We start from the raw sequence: 26080 nt of genomic DNA on the forward strand, positions 1-26080 counted from the left end.
AGCTTCCAGAAATAAACTATTTTTTAATTATTATTATTATTATTAAATTAAAATCATTCAAAATAATAACAATAATTAACAAATCCCTATTTGATCTTTGACTAAGTGTTGCATTCCAGCAGTGCCAAGGAAAACCAAGATGAAATGATACGGTTTTGAAGTTGCACCACGTGTCTTCCAAACCTCCTAACTAAATTATTAGAAGCAACAAAGTTCTGAGTTCTGACAATGAATTGGTCTTCCAATATAAGAAGACATGATGGAGGTGAAGCTAAATGAAATCAAAGAAAGAGCAAACAGGAATCAACATAAGCACTTTGGACGCATCCCTGTTTTGGATGAGAGTCATGGGGTAAGAGTAATTAGAATTGGGGCGTGATCTGTCTAACAGTTCCATCCTTCCTCGTTAAACTGTCAGGTGGCCAAATGAAATTGGACATTTGGACCCACGAATATGGTGTTGAGTTGTTGACTATGTTGAGTAAGGACTTGGTCTCTTTTGAACCCTGAAAATAAGTCATCATAAAAAGAAGAATCAAGCACCTTCACATTTTAATTTTAATTTTTGTTTTTTACTTTCTCCTAGACAGTAGTACTCAGTAGCCACTTGTTTTTGCAACTGTTGGGTTCCCTCCTTTACAGCCAAGTGCTTCACCGGACATGTTAAAGAGGTAATAGTGGACCATGACGGCCTTTCCGGGACCAACAAGGGGTTTTCACCTAGATTTGCCCCATGCGTTCAGTGAATAGCAATGCATTTCAGTCACCACTGTTTTGAGATAGGCGACTCCAGAACTGTCTTTTTCTTCCTACATTACATTATGGAACCATGTTGAACGGGGAGCAGGAACCCACCGACAGCCCTGTTGAATATGCTTCTGGGAAAGTGAGTCTTCCATGATAAATTAGCCCCATCTTAAACTGAAACCGGACAAACTTGTTAACAAACTTTAGAGAAAGTTGATTCAAGCCCATTGAATTTTACTAAGATACCTCCAAAAATTTCAAAAAATAACGAAAATGATTAATAGAAAACATGCTTACATGCTTTAAACAGTTAATTGGAATCAAATCAGATCCATTCCAACTTTGGGTGACTATGGTTGTCATGTAGATTCCTATCAGACAGTTCCCAGGATGTTTGCACATGCTGTCTGAATCATATTCCATAAACCACAAACAACCGCCAAGGATGGAATTGTTGCTTCTCACATTTCAACAAGTATAGAGACCAATATGGGGAAGGGGGAGGGGGGGGGGGATCTTTGCAGTGCTTGTATATCTAACTCTAACCATCGGGAAGAAAAAGGAAAAGAACAGAAAGCTCAGGAGGAAAAGAGTCCAACTTCATCAAAATGTTCCATCTCACTCAAACACCAAAATGTCTCCATTCCAAATGCATGCAGCTCTCACATTAGGTACGTGGGGATGGAAAGCAACAAATTTGCATGGGTTCATATAACTTTATTTTCCTTGGAAGCTCAGAGGATGTATAGTTGTAGAAGTATATACAACAACCAGACAAGTCTGACACAAGTTTCACCATCCAAGCTGAAATTGCACTTGATGGGGAACCTGACACTCAATGATTCCACATAGCTCGTGTGCTTGTCTAGCTTCTTGAAAGGAGCACAAGATGAGAGAGATGGCAATTTAATTCCAATTTGACTGTGAAATGAAGAATGGATTAGATATTACCAAAAACAAACAAAAAAAAAGGAATGGATCAGATGGGTGAAACCTAATACAGGGACAGGTACAGGCTTCCACAGAAACCTGAAATTGAATAAGACATGAACTTCTGATGGTTAATTTTAGTTTTCTCAGTTAATCTTCAGATACCAGACATAATTGAAATCTGCTTAAGAAAAAAGTGAATAACAGCAATTTATTCTGAACTTAAATGTTCAGAACAAATTTTACAAATTGGAGCAATAAAAGCTACCAGGCTATACTCAAGCTGTCAATCAAACAAACAAAAAACAAGTAAATAAACAAGTGCCTAACTACCAAAAGTATGATATTGCTCCAATCACCTCCTTTTGTCCCTTCAACCACTATCTAATGTGAATTGTGAAGCAATATTGAAAATCCTGCCTATTTTTTTCCCCTTTTTATTCTATCAATATGAGAATGATAATTTTAAGAGGAAAAAAAGAATGCAGTTCAAGTAACTCATCAGGAACCCCTCTTTTTTTCCTTCTCTTTTCAAACTTAGGAAGATGGGCTTTTCAAGATCCAGGAAAAATGCCAATAGTTAAAACAGGAATCCCATCTGACAATGTCACAAAGAATGGATCAAATCGATGATAACATAACCTTCTACATAGACCTGATACAGATTCTGATAGTTATTCTCAGCTAATCTTTTTTTTTTTTCTTTTCTTTTGTTTTTTCAGTTAATCTCAAGATGCCAAACATAATTGATACTTGACAAAACAAAATCAGAGGTAAATAAAATCAATTTATTCTCAGGAGTAAACGAAACAAAAAAGTAAATGCCCACTAAAACTAGAATACTTAATTCAGGTCTTCACCTTTTGTCCATCCAACCACTGCTCAGATATGAAGCAACAATGACAATGGTGACTACTTTTCCCCTTTATCTTTCCTTTTATGTGAGGATAAGAATATTAAGAGGAAAAGGAAAGCAATCTAGGCCACCATATCAAGAATACTTTCTTTTTGGGATCCAGGAAAACGTTAATAGTTTACCCAATCTACTCCTTGAATTTCAGTGGTTACAAAAGGATAAAAGCTTATCAGCAAGACTGGGCAATATGAATACAGATCCCAAGTCACCTGATCCTTATCCCCTATCAAAACAGTTCCCAAGCTATATCCACTTCTTCCTAAATTGCTAGATAAAAAACTTCCAAGTTCAGAGACCAATTTTTTCAGTCAATCTCCTTCAGACCCAATAATGGGAAGAATATCTACATTTGGAAGGATCCATAGTGTGGAGAGCTTCCTCTTTGTTCTGCTTATCCAAATATCTTTGCCATGGCAGCAGCATAGTTTTCAAGGCACCAAGGCGAGGCTAGGTGACAAGGGGGTGCCTTGTTGCCTAGTCGCCTAGGCATCACCTAGGCGGTGGAGTTTTTTTAGTAAAAAACATAGATCCTAGGGTAGTTCCCTAGGTACCATAACCACATTTCCTTAATAATTATTCATAATTTTCATAAGAAAAGTACAAAGTTCGTGTTAAAGTATAGAAAATCAACATATTCATGAGAAGAAAAAGAAGAGAGAAAAGAAAATTCCAAAAATATAGGGGCTGAACCCTTATTAAGAAAATTCTTAAGTTCTGTCTTATTGGTTAGACAAAATTTCAAGAAGAAAATTTGTTGATTAGACAAAATTTTAAGTTATTCCTTACTTATTGGTTCAGGTTTTGAAGTCTTTGAGGGTTCAACACATCATTTAGCAATGTTTGTGTTGATTAAACCCTAACAAATAAGAAAATAAGTCCTACTTAGGACTTCCATTATGATCTGTTTTGTAGAGAAGATGGGCCGAATGGCCCATAGGCTGTTTATCCTTTTTTATTTTTATATTCTTTGCTGTAATGGGCCTTAATCTGGGCTTTATTCTTTCTTGTGTTATGTTTTTTATTTTTCTGCCCAACTAGGGGCCTCTCTGTAAATTATTAGAGTTTAACTTAATGAAATGGAATTAGGGGTGTAAGAGAGAAGGTTATGTTAATCTCTCTCTGAACCCTAGTTTCCACCACCTTCTTCTTCTCTCTTCTTGAAACCTGATTTATGCTAATTCCATTTGATTTTCTGCAACTTTTTAAACAGTCCTTTTTTTCAAAAGGCTGTTTTTCTTCTTGGTATCAAAGCAGGCTCGACTTTTCCCTTTTTTTCACCGTTCTTTTCCCATACACAATGTGTATGGAGAACTGAATCGTATGAATAGGTAAAGAAACCTATTTCAGCCTAGTTGTTAGTGGTTTCTGGAGAGAAGGGGACTGGTTTTGTCGTTCTCCAGACAGATTCAAGTGTGTTGCCCGAAACCCTAATTTTCTGGAGAAATCTGATTGCGGGCCCCACAGGGAGTTTGACTTGGGCGCTTAGTGACTGAAAGTCTTCTCATCCTTCATCTTGAAGATCGATTCAAGTAGATTGGTGTTCTGTGAAGTCTACAAGGAGTGACTGAGATTTCTCTGTTTCTCCCGACTTTCGGGTGTGACACAGGTAGCTAGTACGGCTGCATAGAGGTTGGCTCACAACATAGTTTTTGTTCTGTCTTTCATTTGTTGTTATTCGAAGTTATTAGAAGTTATTTTCGAAGTATTTAAGAATATGAACTCTTCAGAAGTTGAAAACAAGCATGTTGTTGAATCTGGACAGGTTCCGGGAGCCTCTGTAGACTCTCTACTGGCTGTGACCATAGTCCAGCTAGATGGAACTAATTATTTGGCTTGGTCACAATCAGTAAAAATTCATGCAAATGGGGTTTTATCTCTAGGAGCAAGAAGGCTCATTCGGAAGATGATCCATCATATGAAAATTGGATGCAAGAAAATTATACTATTATTGGATGGCTTGTGAACTCAATGCAACCGCAGATTAGTCAGCACTATTTGTGGATGAATTCAGCAAAGGAAATTTGGGATAGTGTTGCTGAAACCTATTCCTAGAAATTAAATGTGGCCAGGGTTTACAAGCTGAGAAGTGATGTGAAAAATTTGAGATAGGGGGAGAAACCATTAGCTATTTATTTTTCAATATTGAAGTCTTTATGGCAGGAAATTGATTTGATAGAAGCTATAGCCTGGAACACCACTAATGATGGTGAGACCTACAGGAAACTTGTTGAGAGAAATAAGGTGTTTGAGTTTTTGACAGGGCTGAATCCAGAGTATGACATCACAAAGCAAAACATTTTATCCAATTATAGTATTTCACTGTCTCAAGCTTATGCCTTGGTAAGTAGTGAAGAAAGCAGGAGACATGTCCAGGTTCAAGGGGCTGGTCTAAATGATCACTTTGCTAATATGGGAGTGAAACCCAAGGGAGTTGCAGGGACTCCAAGTAGCTCAGGGAAGAAAGAAATTATTTGTGAATACTATAAGAAGCCAAAACACACTAAAGACAAGTGTTGGAAACTGCATCCTTAGCTTCTTCCTCTTCGGTTTCAAAAGATAATATGAAGGCAGGGAGTGTCAATATTGTTGTTGGTCTAGATAGTGATAGCTACCAAACTAAAGAGATGACTGCTAGTGAGCAGTTAGTAACTATAAAGGCAGAATAATGAAAAGTTTGGAAGGATGATCAGTCACCTAGAGGGTGTGGCCTCTTCTTCCAACCCTCTAGGAAATTCAACCTCTTCTGCATTTTGGTTTGGGTCATCTTGGATTATTGATTTTGGTGCTTCTGATCATATGACTAGCCTTTTCACTTTGTTTGTTTCTTATGATTTACTTCCTGGCCATGACAAAATCACCCTAGCCGATGGCTCTCTTGCCCCTATCTCCGACAAGGGAACCATCAAGGCTATAAATTCCTTGGTACTTCCTTCTGCTCTTCATGTACCCAAGCTAAATACAAATTTGTTATCTGTAAGTACCTAAGTCATTGAACTGCTGGACATGAGGCGAATGGAATATATCTGCTGGACACTCCTGGACAGAGCCATGGACAACCTGGAAAAGCTGTTTTTGGGTCTACATCTACAGAGTCCATTAGTCGAGTTATGTTATGTCATTTTCGTTTGGGTCATCTTTCTTTTTCTGCATTAAGTCATTTATTCCCAGAACTGTTTAAGGGAATTAGTCTGTCCAGTCTTCATTGTGAGTCGTGTGAATTGTCAAAACATTGTAGAAGCAGTTATCCTCTTAGTAATAAAAGATTTTCTCCATTTCATGTTGTGTTCTCTAATGTGTAGGGGCCTTACCACTTACCTTCTATGGGCGGCTACAAATATTTTATCTTGTTCATTGATGACTTTTCTCGGTCCACTTGGATATTTTTTATGAAGTCCCGTGATGAAGTTCCTAGACTTGTAAAGCAATTTCATGAATTTGTCCTAACCAAGTTTGATACCAAAATTAAAATTTTCATATCCAACAATGCAAAAGAATATTTTAAGAAAAACCTGACCTACTATCTCACTGATTTGGGGGTTATTCACCAAAGCTCCTGTGTTAGGACCCCAGAACATAATGGAGTTGCTGAAAAAAAAAAGAAATCGGCATATTGTTGAAGTTGCAAGAAGTATTCTATTTGCCTCACATGTCCCTACAAAATTTTGGGGTGATGTTGTTCTCACTGCAACCTACCTAATCAAGTGTATGCCATCTAGGGTTTTGGGGTTTAAGTCTCCCTTTAGTCTTCTTCATCCAGGAAGGATCTTTTTCCTATTCCTCTTCGTGTCTTTGGCTGCACTTGTTATGTACATATCCCAAGTGTCCAGAGTCGTAAATTTGAACCAAAAGCCCACAAGTGTATCTTCCTTGGTCCCCCACAGAAAAGGGTTACTGTTGTTTTGATTTGAAGACTGGCACTCGGTATGTCTCAATGGATGTCACCTTTGATGAGTTCTCTTCCTTTTATGATTCTTCTCAGGAGAGGCATTGTCCAAAGGGGGAGAACTTGTCACAGTTGTTTGCTCTTCCCCTTCCTGTCCCAGTTGAGTCTTCTACTCTTCCTCCTTCAAATGAGTCAAGGGAGGATCAATCATTTCATTCTCATCCCAATGTTCCTATCCCTCCTCCTTTACCTCCTTGTCCTCTTTTTAATCCTAGGTTGTACCAACGATAGAGAACCAAAAGTGAGCAGATTGTTTCCCCTTCAATACATGAGCCTCCTGCACTTCTAGTCACAGAAGAGACAACAGATACTAATACAGCCCCTTTGGAGTCATCCTTTCCAAACCTTGATATCCCTAGTGCTATTAGGAAAGGAAAAGGAAGTGTATTGCACATTGCATTTCCAAACACCTTTCTTATAGTTTGCTCTCTCCTTCATATTTTGCCTACCTTTCTTCTGTTGCTTCTAACCCAATTCCCAGGTCTATGTCAGAAGCTCTTACTATTCCAGAATGGAGGGATGCTATGAGAACAGAAATTGATGCCTTGTACAAGAATGACACTTGGGAAGTGGTTGATTTGCTTGAAGAGAAGGATCCAGTAGGCTGTAAGCGGGTTTTTACTATCAAATATCATGCTGATGGCACCATTGAAAGGTACAAGGCTAGGCTAGTTGCAAAAGGTTATACACAAACATATGGGATTGATTATCTGGAGACCTTTGCTCCTATTGCAAAGATGACTTCTGTGAGAGTTCTGCTATCTCTGGCTGCACACTCAGGCTGGCCACTTTATCAGCTGGATGTAAGGAATGCATTTTTGAATGGAGTGTTACATGAGGAGGTCTATATATCTCTTCCTCCAGGGATGTATGAAATAGATATGAAAGGGAAGGTCTACAGGCTGAACAAATCTCTTTATGGACTCAAACAGTCCCCTAGAGCATGGTTTGAAAGGTTTAGGGCTTCTCTTGTTAGCTTTGGCTATGTACAGACACAATCTGATCATACCCTCTTTGTGAAGATGAGAGGATCCTTGGCCGTTTACCTGATTGTGTATGTTGATGATATTGTTGTTATTGGTAATGATGTATCAGGGATTAATGATCTCAAATCTTTCCTTCATACAAAGTTTGAGATCAAAGATACGGGGGAATTGAGATACTTTTTTGGCATAGAAGTTGCTAGATCTAAGGATGGGATCCTAATATCTCAATGAAAGTATGTACTTGATTTGCTCTCTGAAACAGGGAAGATGGGTGCTAGAGCAGTTGCTACTCCTATTGATATGAGTCATAAATTCTCTACTTCAGATGGAATATTGTTGAAAGATAAGAGAGTCTTCCAAAGACTACTTAGAAAACTTCTCTATCTATGCATGACTCGGCCAGACATTGCATATGCTGTCAGTTGCATTAGTCAGTTCATGCATGCTCCCAGGGATACTCGCATGGCAGCAGCAGAGCGGATTCTGTGTTATTTGAAGGGTTCCCCTGGAAAGGGAATTCTATTTGCTAAGCATGGCCATATGAAACTTAAAGCCTACATAGATGCTGATTGGGCTGAAAACATTGATGACAGAAGATCTACCTCTGGGTAATGTAGCTTGGTGGCAGGTAATATTGTCTCTTGGAGAAGCAAGAAACAATCAGTTGTTGCCCGATCTTCAGCTGAAGCTAAATACAGAGCCATGGCTCATGGAGTTTCTGAACTACTATGGCTTAGATCCTTGATGGAGGAACTGGGTATTGAGCATGATAAGCCAATGATGATATACTGTGATAATCAAGCAGCCATCAACATTGCTCGCAATCCAGTGCAACATGGCAAAACTAAACATATTGAAGTTAACAGACTCTTCATTCGAGAAAGAGTGGCTTTTGGAGAGGTGTGTCTACTTTTCATCACTTCTGAAGGACAATTAGCTGATTTCCTCACCAAGGGCATTCCCAAGGCTAAACTTCAGCATGATACTGGCAAGCTTGGCATGATTGACATCTATGCTCAGCTTGAGGGTGAGTGTAGAGAGGATGGGTTGAATGGCCCATAGGCTGTTTATCCTTCTTTATTTTTATGTTCTTTGTTGTAATGGGCCTTAATCTGGGCTTTATTCTTTCTTGTGTTATGCTTTTTATTTTTCTGCCCAACTAGGGGCCTTTCTGTAAATTATTGAAGTTTAACTTAATGAAATGGAATTAGGGGTGTAAGAGAGAAGGTTATGTTCAAAAATCTCTCTCTGGACCCTAGTTACCGCCACCTTCTTCTTCTTCTTCCCTCTTCTTGAAACCTGATTTCTACTAATTCCTTTTGATTTTTTGCAACTCTTTAAACAGTCTTTTCTTTTCAAAAGGTTGTTTTTCTTCTCGTTTGATTGCCGAGAAAGGATAAGGGATGGGAAAGGATGAAATGAGAAGTGAAAATTTATTTTCTCAATCCTTTCACTTGTGTTTGGTTGTTGAGACTAGTTATCCTATGAAATCTGCTTCCCAATGTTTGGTTGCTAAGAAAATTTTGCATGATGGTTGGATTCATTCTATATTAATGAATGATCCATGTAATCTCCATTTTGACAACACAAGACTTGTTTTTGGGATGATATGGCATAATAGTATTTGAAAATTGCCACGTGTCATTTCTAAATTGCACAATTAAAAACTCCTATATATTAAGGATATAGCCTAACTGTAATAGTTAACATAGCAATTCCATCAAACACAAATGTCATAAGTTGGTTTCCTAGGTTCATAAGGTACCCCCCTAAGCTTCCATTTGTTTAAGAAAATCAGGACCCACCAACAAGGCAGCAAATAGGCTCCACTCTAAACAATAGTAATACAATCAGCAAAATCAAATGATTCCATTTGTACATAATTGCTTATAAAGTTAGATTTCTATCTAACATTGGATAAGTTAGATTTCTACTCCTAGAGGACCTTCTCTCTGCCGAACTATTGAGAATAAACTTGAGTTTCCTGTATGATTTTTTCCTTCCACCAAACATTGCCCCAATAACTGTACCGCAAAAGTAGAAATGGGGGAAAAACATTTAGGGAAAACAAATTTGCATGAATCAGAACAGAACACAAACAGAAGAGGAAAGGGGTAGGAATAATATCAATCAAGGCCATAGAATTTTAGAAGGTTTAGCCCCCTGTAACTTCCATCTTATGGAAATCCAAAATACCTGAAACAAGTTAAATCAACACAGCGGAACAAATAAATTAACAGACAACTTGGGTTCTACATCAAGAGAAAGAAAAGAAAAAAAAGAAAAAGAAAACTTGGTAGAATCTGCAAAGATGTATCCTATTCCATTCACTGCTCTTCCGGTCTTCTTCACCAACATCTATCATAAGCTCTAGAACAAGGCCATGACAAACGGAACTGGCAAAATAACATCGAAGATCCTCGAAGGCTCAAACATGGTAAATGGCAAGGATTTTTCGTTTTTAAATAACATCAAAATTAGCATAAAACAAAATACTTCTTGTACCAAAAAAAAACATTTAGAAATAAAATGTGCAATGGTTCCTTGCACCAAGAAAGTAGAGCTAACAGAGGTTTCTGGGTTGAGAGGTTGTCAAACAGAACTTATAAATTGCTAGATGTGGAAACAAAAGATGGGAAAGTTCAGAAGAACATCAAAAGTTAATCTAGAAGAAGAAATCGAAGGAAGGTGGGAGAATGGCAAGCTATCTCTGCACTCTGTTCAAGGAAGCATTAACAAAAAAACACAAAATAAGAAAAGAAAAAAAATACCTGAGGTTTATCTCTGGAGCTTCGAGTTTGTGGATGGCAACAGGAGCACTTCGATCTGGTTATCGAGAGCAAAATGTGGGAGGGGAGACAGATCACATATAATTCAGGGACATAATCTCATTGTCGTCTGAGATATGAAGTCGAAGTTGAGGGAGGAAGGGAATGAGATTTTTCAGTGGAATAAAATACCAAATAGCCTTAACAACGTGAAACGGGATAGAAGTACTTACCGGAGGTCGTGAACTTCATTTAAGATGAAGGATACAGGTGGTCAGAGTTCGGACCATTGCAGAGGTGGGAGATGAGAACAGCCCACCCCTCGTTAAAATTTTCTCACTGTTGTCGCGCAACACTCATTTCTCATTGGGGTCGCACCTATTTGGTGAGACCTCGCGTCTCATATTTTGAAAATGCTATTCTCATCGCATCGCAGCATGTCTCCCAAAACAAACATGAGAAAATAGGAATATTCGGTGTTAGGGACAAATCCTTGGGAGAGCAGATTCTAGAATCCAATGATAGAAAAGTTTGAGAAGAGATTAGCCTCATAGAAGAAGAATTACATAACTTTGGGAGGTACCTTAATAAGGGCTACATTGGCGAACTTACCCACCTATTTTCTGTCTGTCTTTAGGATACCACCTAGGGAAGCTAGGAAGTTGGAGAAGTTAATGAGAGATTTCCTGTAGGAACCGGGACAAGGAAAAAAATGATCATTTAATTAAGTGGGAAACCGTCTGTAGAGGTAAAGAAGAGGGGGGTTTGGGAATAGGGAGGGGGATTGAAATAAATCAAGCTTTGATGGGAAAATCGCTATGGCGATAGCCATTAGAAAGTGAGAGGCTTTGGCATGAAGTGGTGGGAAGCATTCATGGGAGTTTGGCAAGTGGGTGGGATGTTGGTGCTTCGAGGCAGGCTAACTTGGCAGCACCTTGGAAGGCCATTCACAATACTCTTCTTCGTTTTCTCAGGTTCGTTAGGTATGAAGTTTGCTCTGGTAATGCGGTCCAGTTTTGGGAAGATATCCGGATCAGAAACACCCCTCTAAAGGACCTTTTTCCTCTGTTATTTTTTGTCTCATCGTATAAAAAGAGGTGGTCTCAAAATGTCTCATCCTCAGGAACACCTATGACTCCTACTAGGGATTTCGGTTTTTGTAGGGGATTAAGGGACGAGGGAATTGATTCCTTATCTGACTTGCTTGGCCTTCTTAATCAGGTTTGTTTAGATCCCTCAAAGCCAAACAAAAGGGTGTGGGGTCCTAGACCCAAAGGGACCTTTACTTATGCTTCTTACTTCAAATCCATTTCTCATTCCTCTGTCCAACAGCCTTTTCCCTCAAAGGAAATTTGGTGCAGGCCAGTTCCCCCAAAGGTTATGGCTTTTTGTTGGGAAGTGTATTATGGAAAAGTAAATACTCTAGATAACCTACAAAAGCGGAGACCCTTCCTTTGTATTTCTCCCAACTGGTGTACCCTTTGTAGAGCTCATGAAGAGGACTGTCATCATCTACTAATATCTTATTCATTCTCTACAAATTTATGGGTTTTGCTACTCTCGTTGTTTGGGGGTAATTGGAGATTGCCATCAAAAATCCGCATGATCTTTGAGCCGTCTACTTTCCCTTGGCCTACAAAAAGAGGGAGAATTATGTGGAGATGTGTCAAGCTGCATTGATTTGGATTTTGGACCTTATGGGAAGAAAGGAATGGTAGAATATTTCAAGAGAAGGAAAGGAGCAAGCAGGAACTATAGGATTGTGTGTTCAATAGGGCAATACTGTGGCTGAAGACTTCGGAAAGTTTCCACCAATTCTCATATGATGACCTTTGGAGAAATTGGGCAGCAGTAGAGAGGTGTTCCTGCATTAAAAATAAGACAATTACAAGATGGTCTCCTCCGGTTGAAGGCTCATCAAAGCTGAACTTTGATGGAAGTAGCTTGGGCAATCCAGGGTTATTTGGAATGGGGGGTGTTCTGAGGAATGAGTTTGGAGAGATGGTATTGCTCTACTCGGGTCCTTTAGGAGTTGGAGATTCTGTTAGAGCAGAACTATTAGCTGCTGTACAAGGGGTGCAATTTGCAAACCAATTAGGGGTAGAGCAATTAATCATTGAAGGGGACTCCAAGGTGGTTGTGGGCTGGCTGAAAAACCCCAAGGATACTATATGGTGTTACAAGAATGAAATTAAAAAATTTAATTGGCTGACAAGGAATATGCTGGTTTCTATAGAGTGAGTGGGGAGATCAGCAAATGCTATGGCTGATGCGTTAGCCAAACAAGGGGCAAATAGGGAAGAATTGTTTTGAGCTCACCTATGATTTATGTAATTTATTACTAGCTTACTTGTGAGCTATTGGTAGAGGCTGCAGCTCGCGCCTCTCCATGGGATGTTGTATGAATTTACAATTCCAAAGCAGTTTCTGAAATAATAAAACTTTTATTATTTATCAAAAAAAAGAAATTAGTATATAAACACGCAAAATGAATATTTTAGCTTAATAGTGTCTATTTTATAATTATAACCTCAAAACATAAAGAATAAAATATTATTTTATAATAGAAAGTACAAAACTGCTTGGTGATTAGGCGAGGTGAGTCTCCAAGGGTGCCTTGTCGCCTAGGTGATGCCTAAGCAGGTGCCTAGGCGCTGCCTTGACAACTATGGGCAGCAGACAAATTTGCTACAGTAATGTTACGAGGTTATGGGTAGGAAGATTGTGTGGAACCCTTGCCAAAGAAGTAATGTAAATGACTGGGATTTGGAGGTGTTAATGGCTCTTCTGAATACCATTAACCAAGTAAAAATTCAGCCTTCTATCCCAGATAAATTGTGGTGGAAACAAGAAATATTGGGGTTATTTTCTGTCCAGTCTTTGTTGGCTTCTGCTGAAGGTGTGGAAATTCCTGGGTGTTGGATCTGGATGCAAAGAGTTCCTTCGGAAGTTATTTTCTGGGGGTGGTTATCAAGGAAAAAATTCTGACAATCAACATCCTGAGATTCAAAGGTGTGGTTCTGGTCAGCAGGTGCTACCTGTGTGGTGAAGCATAAGAGAATATTCGACACCTCTTCTTGCGCTGCAGCTTTTCCTACAAGATCTAGACCCATCTATTCTCTTTCTTTGGGCTTCAAGGGGCACTTCCAATGGATATTTCATCTTGGAAGGCAAATACCTTTGGTAAGTGCGTGTGGCAAAATCCTTTGGCAAATGGCTGCTCCTCTTGCTGCTTGTTGGGGGGGGATTTGGGGAGTGTGGAACAACAGAACCTTCCAAAATCAGATGGCAGAAGTGGAAAAAGTATGTGGTTGTGTTGAGAGGATGCTAGTTAAATGGGCCTCCCAAGTGGGGTGTTTTGTGGGTTTAAACTTCAGGCACTTTCAGGATCTTTGGGGTTCTATCATTCTAGGATGATATTGTTGTATTGCAATCAGGTTGTTTAGTTGTTAGGGACCTGCTTTCAGACTGTTGCTATGTGTTATCTGTCTGCAGGTGTTGAGGGTCTTTCTCCCTCTCCCCAGTAAGTCATCCTCTGTTTCCTCTTAATAAGACCTCATCTTTCAAAAAAAATACAACAAAAGTTGCAAAAGAAATAAAAAATGGGTATGTCACTAATGTTAAACATTCATCATATTAAACATAAATAAATGTGATAATGAGAATTATTGTTGTCAATAATTGAAATGGTTAAAAACACAAAAAACAAACAGAAAAAGAGAATGTGTGTCTGACCCATTACCTATAGACTGATGGTTCAGTGGTTCAACTGGTTGGGTTACTGGGTTGTTTACCAAGTTATTGTTTTTACAAATTGGCTGTTCAGGGGAAAATGGACCTCGAAACATGGCCCAGGTGACAGTTCAACCGGCCAAGTGCATCGGAACTTCTCAGGTTAAGTTTCCAAAGGAAATGGGCTTAGATATTGAAATTAAGTCTGGAAAAGAGAAAACAGTTAAATAGAAAAAGGCATTATAAATTCTCTATATTAACATGTCAAAGTATTCAGTTTTTATATGAAATTGGTATCAAGTAATTCCAGATCTTTTCTGATTTCTGTTGTGAAACTCCATTTGCACTTGAGAAAAAGGATCCACCAAGAAATTTAATATTTTAATCATCATAAAAGTTAGAGAAACAAAAATTATATTCTCCCAATCATTACAAAAGTTAGAGAAATGTAATCCTTCAAAAGATGCAAGGATGGACCTGCAAGAATTAACTGTTTATTCAAACTACTCAATAATGGAATTATCCTCACATCTACTGCCTTCAACAGTTCCATTGTTCCTTTCTCTCCATAGAAAGAAACAAAGAGTGTATTCAGTAAGTTTCCTTATTTTCTAAAACCTTTCGTTGGCCAAGAACTTGATTAAGCAACATAAATTGCTCAATGTTATCCCTTATCTTCCAAAAGCCTTAGTAAGTTGCTCCACACATTGGCCATTAATTTGCAAGGAGAAGTGGAACTGCTCCTGATTGGTCCTCAAACACAAAAATTCTTTAGTCATACTTCTAGAAATAAGGTGCTTGATTTCAAAATTTTGTTGAGGTAGACTTATGTTAATTGTTGAAGTAATGCTAACATTGGAACCACAGAGATAAGCTTCCCAATCAATAATGCCACACTTGAACAAGGACTTCCTATCACTTCATTTGCAACCATTTCATAAGCATCCTGAACCCATGCTCCCTTTTTCTAGCCATCTGATATAAAATAGAAAAAGCTTCATGTAAGGTCCATCGTCTGCACCAGTTGTCCTTCTAAGAGACTGTGCAACTTTGGAACTACACCTCCACAGAATAAGATTCCCATGCCAAACACCAGAGCTATGTGGTCACAAAGTGGGCTTAGATATCCATCGTCAGATTCCAAATGGAATGAAAGAGACCAGAGTGATGTAATGGTCAAGCACAAAGATCAACAGATAAAAACTAAGAACTGTAGGCCTACTTATTTTTCTTTCTTCCCCTCATTCACCATTCACCATCTGTAGATTTGTTTTCCCTCACCAGATACAACTGTCCTTGAAAAGCAGAGCAATTCATCTCAATCAACTGGATAATTTTCTGAGGCTATGTTTCCTATTGACCTTCAATTAACAAATGGAAAATTGGAAGCAACTTCAATTTTTGGCATCAATGGATGGGCCAATGGGTGAACAGCCCATTTAATTTCAAGATTAGAGTGTGTCACTTCAAATATCTCCACTCCCTTTTCTTTTCAATAAATTTTATTTTTCATACAGGACCATAGAATGATTATCCTCTTGAAAGCAACTTTCCATCTGCTCCCTCTATGCTGAGTGTTGAATTGTTTCTTTCCACTAACAATTTCCAACAGAATACAAAATATACATCCTCGCTAAATGCTTTCAGGTAACTGTCAACGACTCAACATAGAAGTACTACAGTACTAATAGTCACCATTCACCATGGTGATAAAACCAGTGTTTTCAGTTATTTGCAAAACAAAAACAATTGAATTTTAAAAAACACCAGAAGTTGTCAAGCCAGGAGAAAAGAAAGAATAAAAATAGAAAGATAAAACAAGAAATTAACCAACCACTACAAGGGTAACCCAGCATGAGAATACATCTCTAACCTCACAACACCATCCCTTGCAAGCAAATCTGCTAAGGAGTTTGATAATCTTGGTATCATTGGAACTAGGTACTCAGCCTGGATGTTAACATACAAGCCTCTTGATAAAGCTATATCCAAGGACTGTCTTCAATCTGCTTAGGCACAAAATAATACCAACAGAATCACATCAACAATCTCAATTTTATAGCCATTCCCTGAGATGTCTTGGATTCTTGGTCTTCAGTCATTAATGGTCCAATTGGGGACAATCCTTGGATATAACTTTAACAGCCTTTATTCATAAAAAGTAATTACCTAGGCAATGCCCAAGAGGGTGCCTAATCAATTAGGTGGGTGACAATGCATTCCACTATTACCTAGCTTCACCTTAGCTCCTTGAAAGTTATGACTAAAATGGCCATTAATTTAATGGCAGCAAGTAATATAACATATTAACTATGATACCCTAATACCAGTACCAGGGTCATGTTGGATATTTCAACTTTTAATATTTCCATATCCAACACCATCTCCAGCTGTGCCCTTGCTGTATCTGGGTAGTTAGCATAATAACAAGAGAAAGATGGCGATTCCATATATTCATGCAATTAGTTGTATGTAATGCCAAGTTCCAATCAAGTAGTTCTCAGTTAAAGACATGATACAGTCTAATAATGACTCATTCTAAAGCTTGATAATTTCTATGGTAGTAAACAAAAGAATTTTCAAGGGTTATGGCAAACAGTCACATTTGGAACAACAACTAGTCAAAACAATTACTAATCAGAACATAAATGTAAACCATACTGTGTAAACCAAAATTTTCAGCAGGAAAATGCAGATTTTCTTTTTTATTATGTTACAGAAATGCCAATTATTTCAAAAGACAGAGGAAATGGTGTTGAATCTTATACTTGGTTAGAAAGTGGTACTTGTTCTAAGGCATCCCAAACAATTGAGTTTTCACAGATATTGCTTCTTGAGAGTTAAGACATCACCGGAATAGATGAAATGTTTGACATTGTAACTGAAATTTGTTAGACAGTGTATGCCCTTAGCTCCAATCAGCATGATGTACATTATGACATTTATTGTAAATGAATAAAGTACATATTTGATTCATGTTATTATGGTGTGTTTCTGTGTAATACCCTTAAACTGGACACATATGAGACTCGTGTTAGTTTAGAATTTTCACAGTCGTTGGATAGATTTTGGGAGATTTATCCTGCCAAGGCTAACACTGATGTACCGCCAAGTTGGTTGGGGTGGCTTGTCTCAACTGCCAGGGTGAGACCTGAGGTACATGCAGTGTGAGTTTTCTTGAAACCCTGAACCAGACCAAAATTCTAGTATTGCCCTGGACCTTGGAGATAGATGGGCAAAACTGGAATGTTACACCTAACCCTAGACTCGATTATGATGTTACACTAGGTGCCGGATTGGGCTGTCTTTGATATGCCAATCAATGAGATCCTTTGAGGGGGTCAAAACCTGGGTATGTTGGGACAATCCGAGAATTTATCTAAGTGGGTGATCATAGTGACAGGACCAGCCCCTTTGTCGGACAAAGTGAATGATCGGGGATGCACTCTCTCTGATGGAAACCTAAACTGCCGGCAGTTAATTTCAACCGTTGAAATTTATTTTGCAAAATATATTTAATTATGGTTTCAAAATGTTTGCAAAATGTTTTAATTCCCGGGATCCATGTGAGTAGAGAGTGCAGCATTGTACCTTGCAGCCGAGGGAGAGGTCCTCTCTTGTCAGGCAGTGTTTGATCATTATGGGCTGAGAGGTTAAGTGTAAAACCATTGAGGATTATACCTGATGGGCTAATCTTGCATCTGCACACAGTCCTTGGGCCTTCATAAGATGGCTGGACTCAAGGACCATTTAGTGTAAATGTTGGGCCCATTAAGAGCCCATAGTGATGGACTCAGGGGTTCACTGTATTCAGCAATGAATTCGGCTAGGTCTTGTAACAGAGGCTAGGTTGAACCCATGTGGATGATGTGTAGATCAATGATAGGGTCCCACACCATACAAAGAGAGCCAAACTAGCCAGCATTAAAGTGGAAGTGTGCCTGAAAGCTTAATGGACCTAAAAGCCCATTTCGAACTGGGTTAGTTAGATTAATTAAATAGGAGCAGATCTGGGATTTGGATCAGCAGATAAGATAAGGGATTATTCTTATCCACTTAAAGAGTCCAGATCCAAATAAAGATTTGGATCAAAGGAACTCCTATTTTGATTAGGAAGGTTGATCTTTATCTGCAGATAAGATAAGGAATTATCCTTATCACTTAAAGAGTCCAGATCCAAATAAAAGATTTAGAATAGGAAACTCCTAATGGGTTTAGGAAATTTTCTCTTTAAGGCTATAAAAAAGAGAGCAGGGCGAACCTCCAAAGGCACATTCATTGAATACAGAGAGAAGACAACACAGTTAGACTGCTCTTGCCTTCTGCTCTTTTTCTTCCTGCTCTTGCTGCCCCACCCTATTTGATCTCCAGTTCTTGGATTAGATCAAGATTGGATCTTGATATTGTTTCTTGCCAGAAGAAACAATCTAGAAGTTGTGCTTACTGTTCTTTCGATTCTTGCTGAAGAATCACTAGTTCTTGGTAAAGAACTACCTGTTGATCCTGCCTCACTCTAAGCTGTGTCATCTTCAGTGGAGGAAGGATTTGGTACTCTCTTTGGGCGTTAATACCTACGTTGGAAGAAGCATTATTGCGTGAATTTCGTATCAGGTATGTCCCTTCCTTAATTTGGTTTCAGATTTGGTCTGGTTTGGTTACAAGAACGAACCTTGAAAATATAGTTTTCTAAATTGGGAATAGGATTCCCGGATGGGAGTAAGAAATTTTTGAAATTTTGCCCAACCTTCCTACAAGGTTCGGCCATCCATATGATGGATCTCCCATCCCTTCAGTGGTATCAGAGCCAGCTTCAAATCTTGAACCAAAATAGAACAGATCTGAACCTGCGCAAATGGGCAGAAGGTGTTCTACCCGATTTGCATAGTTAGCGCTTTTTCTAGGAATTGGTTCCCAGATTATGTGCAGATGATCTGGAAAATAAATTTTTATTATTCTCTAAAATTTATAGAATTGTTCTGTGAATTTTTCTTGAATTTTTGGGCTGCACATGTGATGGAGATCGAATCTTTGTGGTGCCAAGATTAGCACACCCTGCGATTTCTATCCTATTCAATTCTGGTTTGTAAATAATTTTTTTTTATTTTTAGACAAATTATATAGGAATTTGATGTGATGCATTAATAGAAAAATTAGATTTTTCTATTTTATTTCCATCTGGAGATCGCTGGAGTGCGGAACAGAGGAGAAGAAATTTTCATAGAAACAAGTCCTGCAATCTGCGATTTTGCAGATATCGATTCTGCAATCTGCGATTAACTGTTCTTTCCAAGTTTGCAGGATATCCAAGAAAATCGCACTGCAGACCTCTGATTTTAGTTTCTTGATAATTTGATTATCTTGAATTAATTTATCTTCTGATCATTATTCTTGAATTAAATCTTGAACTGGACACCAAAACTTGGGCCGATTTACACCAGATTTGGTCCAAACTGGTTGGACCGAATTGTTGGTTCAATGGGGTTGGTTTTCGAACCTTAATTCGATTCAGGCCAGAGAGTTGATGGCCCACTTCAATCTTTAATTTAGCCCACCTCTATAAAGCCTAATTTTAATATGATAATGACTGAATCAACCCTAAATTAGCTACATGGGTCGAACTGCTTTTTGCAGTACAGCCCATGCACCTAGATAATATTATATGATAACATTATGGGTTTTGTTGGGTTGACACTGACTTAATCTGATTAATTGAGGTTTTTACAGATATTTTAATTAATTGGATCAATTTATTTCATGCATGTGATGTATGGATGTATGATGTGCTACGTACATGGACCATAAGTACTTGGCCCATGATTATTTCGATAGTGGCTCTTTCGCACACCATGACTGAATGCACATCATTGCCATGGTGTCCATAAGATCATTGAATGATCTCCCTATTTGGTGGGCCCCACATCAGCTTCCTCCTCAAGAGGAACCGTGCGGAGCCCTAGTCGTTTAGGGTCCATTTAAATCTGGCTTTGAGAAAGTAAATGGGAGCCACTTTGGTTTGACCTAAATAAAACTAGGGCGTAATATTTCGTTCCCTCCACTGAAATATATGTGCATGTGATAGGGAGATTCATACGATGAACTCTCTTAAGGCCTTCCATCATTAACATGAAGATGGGTCCTTCAGTAATGAGGACATGCACAATAAAATTGGGCTATCCATTTGCTGTTGGATCTGTTGAATTGTTTCATAAGATGATAGGGGCATCATAGACCGATGTGGGAGGGGCATATCCTAAAATGGAAGACTCCCTCACGATACCTTGGCATTCACAAATATGATGGGTAAGCACTCATTGGACATAAAGGTTTAACCTAAAATGGCAATGAACCTTATCTGACAAAGGTCAAAGGGAAAACTCATGAGATGAGTGGATGTGATCCTTCACAGAAGGTGGTGGGGTTATGCAGCTGAAATAGTTGGCTCCATGCACCCTATGTGGTTTGCCACATTTCCAGAGACATAATTCGCAGTCTCTGTCACTGAGATAGGAGGGAAATCTCAGAGATGAATAAATGGAAATGGAACATAGATTAAAAGCCATATCGATGTGGATAACATGAATCAAATCAGGTTGTGGAGTAATATTTGCTTTGCCTTTATCAGAAATGGCAAACGGACAATTCGCCAAATTGTTGGACGACAATAAGCTTGAGGGCCCAAATTATGCTCACTAGTATCGTAACCTTATGTTGGTCCTAACGTCCGAGAAATTGGACAATGTTGTTAAGAACCCTGCTCCGAATCGTCCAAGTGATAGGGCTTCTGAGGCCCGCAAGAGGGAATATAAGAATGGGAGGAGAAAAACTCTCTGACTCAATGCTATATCATAGCCTCCTTAGACAATTAGATACAACGACGATTCGATCAGATTGAACTGTCCAAGAATATCTTGGATAGTCTAAGGATAATATACGAGGAGCATAATCGTTCTACTCGTCAGAAGGTCCTAAAATAGTTTTTGACTACACAAATGTCCAAGAACCAGCTAGTTCATGACCATTATTTTAACTCAAGAACCAGCTAGGCTCTCCCTTATTGGATGGTTTGCTTCTTTCTTTCTTATGGAATATCTAAAGTTCTTTCTAGACAACCAGATAAAAGTAAATATTCCAACCGATTATAACTCAAGATATTATCAACCAAAGTATAATTCAGTGATTCACAACTTAGAAATGAAAAAATTTTAAGTCCAAAAAGAAACACCACATTTAGAAGCAAACAAAAAGTTATCAAATAAATCCTATATTCTCTGCCGCTTTAACTGTAAAATTTAACATGAGAGCATTTTTTTTATCAATAATTTAACATGAGAGCATAGAAGTAACTATTTTAGAGGAAAAGGATAGAAAAAAAAAAAAGCGAAGAACCAGGTGATGTGATGACTGTGGAAGATGGGATTAGTTCAGAAATCCTGAAAGCTACATCCGAGATTGCCCGCTCTTTATTGGATATGTATTCAGGTACTCCCTGGAATTTGAGCTTCTCGTTGCAGATTACAATGGTATTTGGGAGGATATCCCAGCGAGTGTCTAACCTGTAGCGTTGGATTTTTGTGTGCTAGTCGCTTCAATGGAGGTCTTACGAGCTTCCTTTCTCAACTTTAGTCTTCCTCCTCGGAAGCAATCGATTGGGCGTTGCACCGAAGAACCGAAGCATCCATGGCCCAATGAGATTTGCAAAAGAATGGGTGAAGGAAGTGAGATGTACCAGCCTACCAGCTGTTATCAACCAAGGGTCACAACTCGCAACTCACGACTCATGACTTAATGGTGTCCCCACATGAGTCGTTCGTTTTCTGACGTCAGATTCGAATCTAAATCTTGGTAATACTCTTACTTTTGACTATTATCATTTTAATGGTCTCCCTGACCGGATGTAGTAGGCACAAACAAATAAAGTAATAAACACTTTAAATGAGATAAATATTTTGATAACGGTTAAAAGTCGATATTCATCTTTGGGTAAATTTCTTAAATGAGTTCAAATCTGCGCCCGCTCTTGCCCCACACGCCGAACGTCCGCCATCTGTCCTTTCGCACGCAGTTAGCTTGTCCCGCATGCGGGGCTAACGGAATGGCCGTTAGCTCATCCCGTTACTTCACATTCCCGCGTGCTTGAACAGCCGGTCCCCTGACCCCTCGTTCTTTTCCCTTCACCCGAGTTCTCTTCTCTTTTTTCGGCACCGGCGATCACCCCCTTCTTTGTTTATTTGTTTTTGGGCCGTGCAGCCCGATAAGAGAGCTCTCTATCTAGTGTCCAACACATCTTCTGCTCTCGCTCCCTTGAATTAGGCGCAAAACTTGGCGTTGGATTTTATCACTCCGAATTCTTTATTCCGAATCCTCCGCCGGAACCGGAGGATCCTGTACGTCACGTCAGTCTTTTACACCTACAAACCCAGTAGTTTATCGTAATTTTTCGGAGAAGTATTACGAGACTGTAGACTGTAAAAAATTTGAACTGGCTTAAACGATGGATGATTCAATCGAGCGGCGACCCCTGAAAACCCTCAAAAAGCTCAAGGAAATGCGGTCTCCCTCTGTCAAATCAAATGTAAAGAGAAGAAGAAGAAACAGTTTTTTTATTATCCGATTTAAAGAACCACTGCAAACAAATCAATCCTTAACATCCATTATAACAAATTCTATTTCTATACTATAAAAAAAGAAACCCAAAACAAAGTCAAGCAGACTTGAGACTATTTTTTTTCCCTCATCCTCGTAAATTTTCTGAAAGAAATGAATAAACAGAAACATTTTCCTTTTCTTTCTTTTAATGGGTTCCACGGTTAATCATCTCCCTATATTGATTCAACGACTCCTGCCTCTGCAACCTCATCTCTTCATTGAATTTCTTTATAAACGCTTCCACCCGTCGGTTCAGCTCGTCTTGACTCAGCGACGGTTCTTTCCGAAGCTTCCCCGAACCACCCGGGGACGGACTCAGCGACGTCTCCAGATTAGTACGGTCCCTGAACGTCTCTGCTTTCTTCACTTTCGCGGGGGTTGGCTCTTGCCTTCCCTGGCTCGGGTTGCTGTGGCGACCGTGTGTTTCCCACGTCTCCGACTTCTTCAGATGCCTCGTCAGTGGCATCGGCCGGCCGGCCATTATCATCTTCTACGTGTTTTTAATAGAGATATTGTACAGATAGATTTTGTGCATATTTTTAGGAGAGTTTTAAGAAGTTAGAATATATGTTAAGTATTTTCCTCCATTTAGGATGTTGCTATTTTTAGCCTTGATGTAATCGTGTATATATTCGTTGTATCCGTCAATGAAGGGTCAATTTTTCTTGGCATTGATCTTTTCAATTGTTCATTATGGTATCGCAGTTTATGGCACTGTTAGATCAAATATTCTGAGTACAGATACTTTACCTTCATTGAATCGAATACATACAATGATTGTGCAAGAAGAACAACATAAAACGGTGGCTCGAGCACGTGAAGAACGAGTAGAGGCTGTGGGATTTGTTGTACAAACTGAAAATAGAGCCAAAGCACCGAACAAGGATGAGAAGATGTGCTCTCATTGCGGAATGACTGGACATGAGGTGGTCGAATGCTTTCAACTTGTGGGCTACCCAGATTGGTGGTTTGCAGGCAAAGGAGGGTCATTTTGGTGGTCGTGGGGAACGAGGAGGTCGAGGCGCAGGAACAGGAAGGGGTCGAGGAGGGCCTGGTACAGCGACTGCTAATGCTGTCCAGACACTTGGAAGCTGCAGCACCAGCGCCACTGCTGTTGCTATCCGGACTAGCGATAAAGCTGGTTTTCCCGAGCTTAATGACGAATAGTGGGCAACGCTAATGGCGGTGATCAATTCACACAAGGAATCCACTTCAAAGAAATTGACGGGTAAGAAAATGTGGTTGATAGATTTGGGATGTTCTCACATGACCGGGAATTTGGAGTTATTGAAGAATGTGCGTGAAATCCCTCCGTGTGCCGTTGGACTCTCTAACGGAAAGAATATGATGGTGTTGCAAGAAGGAGAAGTGCTGCTTGGGAAAGAATTGATCTTAAAACATGTTTTATATGTTCCCAACTTGAATTGCAATTTGATATCTATGTCTCAATTTATCGATGAATTAAAATGTACAGTCACGTTTTCTAACAAAATGTGTGTAATGCAGAACCCCACTTCGAGGACAATGATTGGTGTGGGTGAGAAGCGTGATGGGGTCTATCTTTGGCGTTGTGTGGCAAGGGCTAGTGCATGCAGATTGGCAAAGGTGGACTCATGTGAACTATGGCACAGGCGAATGGGACACCCCTCAAAACGAATTGTTAGTTTGCTTCCTAATATTAAAAACAAAATTGCTAGTTAAGAAACACACAGTGAGTTATGTAATGTTTGTTTAAGAGCTAAACAAACCCGTGATGTGTTTCCTTTAAGTAATAATAAAGCTTCTGCACCTTTTGCCTTGATTCATTGCGATGTTTGGGGACCATATCATACTCTTGCTTCATGTGGTGCTGTATATTTTTTTACCATTGTTGATGATTACTCACGGGCAATGTGAATTTATTTGGTGGCAGAAAAGAGTGAAGTTATGCTAACATTGTGAAATTTTGTGCAATGGTGACTACTCAATTTGACAGTAAGGTACGAGTGATAAAGAGTGATAATGGGTCAGAATTCGTAGCCTTGAGCAATTATTGTGATACTCATGGCATCATTCACCAAACATTGTGTGTTGGAACACCTCAGCAAAATGGTAGGGTGGAACGCAAGCATCGCCATATTCTGGATGTTGCGCGTGCTCTGCGTTTTTAGGCAAATTTAATATAAGTTTTTGGAGTGAATGTGTGTTGATTGCAGGATATCTGATTAACCGTACTCCAAGTCTTCTACTTGATGGAAAGAGTTCATATGAATTGTTGTTTGGGAATGAACCAACTTACAAACATATTCGTGTTTTTGGGTGTTTATGTCATGCTCATTATCAAGGGCGTGACAAAGATAAATTTGGTTCTCGAAGTCGAAGGTGCATTTTTGTTGGGTACCCTTTCGGTAAGAAATGATGAAGACTTTATGACTTAGATATAAATGAGTTTTTTGTATCCCGTGATGTTGTATTCTCTGAACATATTTTTCCTTATAAGGTTGTTGTTTCTAAATCTCTTAACACCGGTGTGGTCGAGCAACCACCTGTCTGTAATGATGATATGCATTTTTTAGATGATCATGAGTTGGATAGTGCAGATACTTTGAATGTTGAACCAACTCTTGAAGAAGATTTGATTCCGGAGGCAAGGAGGAGTGGTGAGGTTCTTAATGAATACAAAGGGGACGATGTGAATTTGGAAAGGAAGAGTGAAGGGGAAAACCTTGGTCGAGGATGTAGGGAAAGGCATCCTCTTGAGAAGTTGAAGGACTATGTATGCCACACAGCGCAACACATCAACGACCCCCTTGCTGATCATGCCACATCATGCCACTCCTCAGGTGTGTCTTATCCTATTGCACGCTACGTGACTTGTACTAACTTTTCCTTGAGACAGACAGTTCTTGGCAGCTATAACTGCAGGGAAAGATCCCACATATTTTTCAGAAGCGATTCGTGAGCCACATTGGAGACAAGCCATGAAGGAGGAGATTGAAGCTCTTGAGCGTAATGGCACCTGGACCCTTGAAACGTTGCCCCCCAGGAAGCAAGCGATCGGGTGCAAATGGGTGTACAAGACCAAATACAACTCAGATGGAATGATCGAAAGACACAAGGCTAGATTGGTGATTTTAGGGAATAATTAGAAAGCTGTGATAGATTATAATGAGACTTTCGCTCCAGTAGCAAAGATGGTGACTGTTCGGTTGTTTTTGGCTGTAGCGGCAGCACGAAAGTGAGAGCTTCATCAGATGGATATGCATAATAGATGGATGTGCATAATGCCTTTTTGCATGGTGACCCGACAGAAGAGGTGTACATGAGACTACCGCCTGGTTTTCATCTACACATTCATGAAAGGTATGTCACTTGCGGAAACATTTGTACAAATTATGACAGGCACCCAGAAACTAGTTTGCCAAATTGGGCA

At 39.3% G+C, this 26080-nt stretch overlaps 1 long non-coding RNA gene across 1 annotated transcript; it reads right to left on the reverse strand.

The window, feature by feature from the left end:
- Positions 1-140: 140 nt before the first annotated feature.
- Positions 141-24679, reverse strand: LOC148803451 (uncharacterized). The gene is made up of 2 exons (XR_016085982.1): positions 21576-24679; positions 141-921 (listed from the first exon to the last, which is right to left on the reverse strand). It is a non-coding gene; the product is annotated as an uncharacterized LOC148803451 (long non-coding RNA).
- Positions 24680-26080: the final 1401 nt, after the last annotated feature.

Source organism: Nelumbo nucifera, chromosome 1 (assembly GCF_055504915.1).
Source record: "Nelumbo nucifera cultivar China Antique chromosome 1, China Antique-T2T, whole genome shotgun sequence".
Lineage (NCBI taxonomy): Eukaryota > Viridiplantae > Streptophyta > Magnoliopsida > Proteales > Nelumbonaceae > Nelumbo > Nelumbo nucifera.